The 5,458-nt window shown below is 33.2% G+C and overlaps 1 long non-coding RNA gene across 1 annotated transcript; it reads right to left on the bottom strand.

The window, feature by feature from the left end:
* Window positions 1-1,169: 1,169 nt before the first annotated feature.
* LOC149491843 (uncharacterized) lies at window positions 1,170-3,419 on the bottom strand. The gene is made up of 3 exons (XR_016319258.1): window positions 2,986-3,419; window positions 2,164-2,229; window positions 1,170-1,261 (listed from the first exon to the last, which is right to left on the bottom strand). It is a non-coding gene; the product is annotated as an uncharacterized LOC149491843 (long non-coding RNA).
* Window positions 3,420-5,458: the final 2,039 nt, after the last annotated feature.

Genomic DNA, 5,458 nt, shown 5'->3' with positions numbered 1-5,458 from the left:
AAAATTCTCCAAACTTAAACCATTGCTTGTCCTCAAACAACAAAACTAAAAACAAAAGAAAAACACAAGCTAAACAAACTAACAAAGCTTAGCTTAATATGGTTGGAGATAATTATTCACAATTTCAAAAATATCAAAAATTATTAACATGAGAATAAATCAAGTTTTTCCTATGTTGATTATATTCCGGCAAAAATTCAATTCTCAACAAAACACATTCCTTAATTTAAACATATGTTAATAAGATTTTCAACACCAATAATTATTCAACCTATGACAAATAGAATATGAATTTTTTCATAAATTTATTTAACCTTTAAATAAGATTTTTAACGATATAAATTCAACATTCCCATAGGCAAAATTAGTCATCCCTTCTCTACAATCGAAATGCACATAATTAAAAAGATCAAAAGGTCTTTATTAAGGTTATAATGAGTTTTAGGGGTATAATTTAGCTAAACAAGGGAAATGATAAAATGATAGACAAAAAGCACAAAGAATGCATAATCTCAAGATTTTTATTACATCAAAACAAATTTTTATTTGTAAAGGGAGATTAACTTGAAGTTCTTCACTATCCCAAAATTAGAGATACTTTGGCAAGGCCTCTTCATAATACTTTGATAATTTCTTCCTTGCTTCAATTCCCCAAACTTGATTTCTTGATTGATTGCTTCTTTTATGGGGTGTTTCTCTTTAACTTTTCTAATTGCTTCATTTGCTAGTGTTAATGAGAATTTTTCCCTTTTATTGCTATGTTTTAATAAAATCAAATCCTTCAATTATACATTATTGCTGTCACGACCCGTTTCCGTGGGCCGGACCGGCACTAGGGCCCAGGTAAGCTTAAGGCCCCCGAGGCCCGTAGTAAGCCTAAACTACTCTACTTAAACATGCCACACCATTTAACAGGAACAGTAAGCCCATACAGCTAGGATATAAATATAAATATTGTACAATCCGGCCCAATTTTAGATATCTTAATTAAAGATTAGTTTGGGCCTAATCATGATAAGTCATATTCATAATATGGTTATATTAATCCACCTGCATCTAATATATAACAAGTCGTTTACACAATAACGCATACGACAGAGCCCGATTGAAATACACGACCCTATAACTGCGGAGTTCAATAATATTCTGATAATAGAATAATTAGTACATCCAAATTTAAATAACAAAAATATAAAATTTACATTTATAACTCTGCGGAGAAGATTGCAGAGCTTCAGTCGAATCAGCTGCTTCCTAGTACCTGGGAGGTTTGGAGAAAAGGGGGGTGAGTTTTGCAACTCAGTGACTAATAATAAATAATACACACCACATACAGTCAAGCAAAATGCACCCTAGTATACTGAATGAACACACAACAGTCAATCATATGACATTACATCAGCACCCACAAACAATATCACCTTCAAATAATCACATCACGTGGAAATTAGTCAGTGGAGTCACCGAACCCCCGATGAGTCGTCCTCCCACATGACTCATCCTCTCACATGTGCACCAGGGAGCCGATCCCCCATACTGGCCGACCGGTCTAATCCTCACTTGACCAGCCCTCTCATTGTTTTTACATTCTCTCTTTTCTTTTTTTTTTTTTTTTTTTCATACCAACAGGAGGCAACCCGGTGGTCTCCATCCAATCTAGATCATCAAGCGCTCACAACAGGAGGCCACCCTGCGGGCTGCAATCAAATCTAGATTTTCAGGTGCGCAACAACAAGCGGCCATCCTGTGGTTTCAGAACAAACAGAATTATCAGGTGCACACGGGGGCGCCGATCTCCCATTTACCCGGCTAACAGAAACAGAATTAGGATCCATATAACAGAATCAGAATATAACAGAAATCAGAATCAGGATCCGTATAACAGAAACAGTCTCACAAACCCATGGTGACCCACTTCATCCTAATTCCACACAAACAAGGCACAGTATATGCACAGCACAAGTAATCAAACAATTCTTTCAACGTATTACACCAATTTCATCCAAATGCACAATTATATATAAGTATAATTATAATGATCGTAACTTAATATATATGATAAAATACTTGTAATATATTGTAAATATGTAAATAAAAACATAATGTTTATGAATAAATGTTATGCATATGCAGTGTTGATATGCATTATTTATTATTACTCACAGTGATGGAGAGCGAAGTTCTAGCTTTGATTCTGTCCTGGAGGAGTACTAGATGGACCCGGGCGATCTAAGCAAAGTAAGAATGACACAAAAAGAAATAATTCTATCAGACAAAATATCTCCTTACCCTTCTAAGAATTTTATTTTATATTCTAAATTTTTCTACGTAATTTAATCTCGATATCTAATTTCTTATCTGTACTAAAATTTTATCTTTCTATCTAACTCTATTTTATTTGTTTTCGTTTGAATTATATTTTATTTCTTATTTTATTTTCTATTAAAATTTATTTTATTTTCTACCGAAATTTCGACAGCATCTCCCCTAAAAATTGGACTATCCACCTGTTAAAATATCAACAATATATCTAATATTTCCAAACCACACAGCCCATCCATCGGGCAATCAATCAATCAAATTTCCCATCCTCCATCAAACTCAACATCACCACACAATAACATTATGTTTAAACTATCTTAATTAAATCAACACTAAAATTTCAAAGCTATTAACTATCCACATTTACCAAATTAAATTAATTAAAAAGTAATAAGTTTAATTTAATTAACTAACATTACTAACATTAACTTAACTAAACTTAACTAACTCATTAATTACAATTAATAAAAATTAATTTCATTAACTAACATTACTAAATTAATTAACTACAAATAATAAAATTAATTTAATTAACTAATATTACTAACATTAACTAGATTAACTAAAATTGTTAAAATTAAACTAACTAAAATAACTAACTTTAATTAACTATCATGAATAAAATTAAATCGATTAACTAAAATGTATTTAAATTAATTATACCCCAAATATAGTTGTTGTCGAATTGCTAGAATGGGAGTTGCCGGGTTGAAGGGCAGCAACTGCTTGTGGCCGGATCTAACTAGCAGTGGCGGAGAGAGGCGGAGAGAGGCGAAGAGAGGCGGCTGGCAGCGAGACTTGCAGCTGGAGCTGCTGCTGTGGGCGCGCCAGACCTGACAGAGGGCCTGACTGTGCGATCTGTGGCGCTGCGTGAGCTAGGACAAGGCGGAACGAGCGACAGAGCTGCTCCAGTGACGAGCGGCAGTGAGAACGGCAGTGGCGCTCGACTGGAGCTGCTGGAGCTGCTGGACAGTGGTGCGAATGCAGGTGCAGGGAAGAAGAAAGGGGAAAGAAAGAAAGAAAGAAAGAAAAGGAAAAGAAGAAGAAGAAGAAGAAGAAGAAGAAGAAGAAGAAAGAAAAGGAAAAGAAGGTGGCGGAGATGGTGTCGCCGGAGATCGGGAAGTGCAGAAAAAAAAAAATGGGGAAGGGGAGTGAGGTGCGCTAGAAATAGAAAGAAAAGAAAATTCTAGATGGTTTGGGTCGAACCGGTTCGATTCGGTTCGGTTCGGCCCAAATCTTTAGTTTCCAATTGGTTTACGGGTTTTTCAATCGATTTTTGGTTCGGTTTCCCACAGAGTTCACATTAAAATATTAAAATAAATTTCCAAGCTGTCGGTTTATTAAATTTAATTGGAAAATCTTTGAAAATAAAAATTCGAGTTGTTTCAGTCTTCCCCCCTTAAAAAAAAAAATTCGTCCTCGAATTTTGAAAATAACAAGAAACTAGGATACAATAATTGTTTACGACAATGGTGGTTATGCTTCTCACATAAAGTTGCAAGTTCGTTAGTCAGAGTGGTGAATCTAATTTTTCTTAAATTTAATAATTAAGACAAACCAATGAACAGACCTGGGAAGAAAATCTAATTTATAGAGAGGGTAAGATGATTATAAGATAAATCCATCCCTAAAGTTAATTTAAACGTGAATCATACTATGTCTACAAGTTGTCACCTCAAGTCAAATATTCATAACTTAAAGCACAGATTCGACACTAATATTCACCTTTACACGTAAGAATTTTATTCACTTATAACATCTGCTCAAGTAAGGGTTATTGATCTCATTAGCTCTATATCATGTGTCCTTACATTGATGTATCGTCATTTATTCTCTCACTAGCTATCATAGGCAATGATCATCACTCCATAAGAAACTCATACACCAACCCATTATGTAATCTTACTGATATAAGAATCCACATATTCAATCAAATTTATTACTATTCCAATTTAGAATCCTTATTATTATTATCAATTCTACCATTAAATACCATTCAATCCTTTCCAATTAAAGAGAACAAATTCATGGCATTACTACAAGCTTATTTCAAACAAAATCATGACATTTCTCTAGCTAAGTGCTATCAACTTATAGGATATACTGACTTCTATCCCAATCTCATCACATATTTATCAACTTAACTATTTTCCAACAAAAGATATATAATTTATTCTCAATTCCTACTAATGAGAATTCTCATAAAAACAAATAATACATCGACTATATAGAGAAAATTTCAATTCACAATCAAGTCTCTATTTTAGTTATTAACCTCTCTATCCTTCTTCCCGAATTATCATATCATACCATTTCTTAACTAATTATGACAACAACTTATGCAACTAGCCAAATTAGTTGTTGCCATGCTGGATAATTCTTAATTTATTTTCTAAAATTCTCAAACACAGTTCTATTATACTCTATTCCATCATGAAATCCAGTCTACATTTTTTTTTTACAAGCTTAATCAAGATGTAAAATTCTCCAAACCGTAATTTATATCCAATTTACCTAGGTCTACGTATCCAGAAATCCTAAACAAGTAGTGCATTTGCTCTAGCTAAGTATGAGATTAAGGATATTAAACCTATAATCTAATTCCTGATTACACTATGTCCATTGTTTTATGTTTATTCTTAATCCCATGAGCAATTTGAATTGATTAGTGATCTGATCGACACACATGAGTTGGCACTCCAATATAATCAAGATGTAGTCTTAGACCATCCTATTATCACATCCAATAATCCTCTAGTTTATATCCTTAGTCTTCAAACACTAACATGTATTCTCTTCATTAATTTGTTAAAACTATCCCAAATTCACCTTTTCCTTCTTATACCAAGTTTCACTGTTCCATGCAAATGGTAAATTAAAACTCAGCTTGCTTACTAATGAATGAAAATACTCTAATTACCTTCATGTTCTACCAAGGACATAAATATAACTTCCCTCCTTTATCTAATAAAACAAGCAACTTGCAAAAGTTGCACTAATTAATAGAAATTCCTTATTTTAATTGCTTTACGTCAAGAAATTAAATTTATTTACATTCGTTGTCATCTCAAGCTAAGTCCCGTGATCCTTTATCAACTATTATTCCAACTAGATGCTATCAAATTACAGTAGTCAA

The sequence above is a fragment of the Jatropha curcas genome, unplaced genomic scaffold, assembly GCF_041381405.1.
Source record: "Jatropha curcas cultivar XTBG-Jc1 unplaced genomic scaffold, XTBG_Jcur_1.0 HiC_scaffold_441_pilon, whole genome shotgun sequence".
NCBI classification, from domain to species: domain Eukaryota; kingdom Viridiplantae; phylum Streptophyta; class Magnoliopsida; order Malpighiales; family Euphorbiaceae; genus Jatropha; species Jatropha curcas.
Note: the sequence above shows the minus strand (reverse complement) of the source record. Positions and strands in the feature narration are given on the sequence as shown.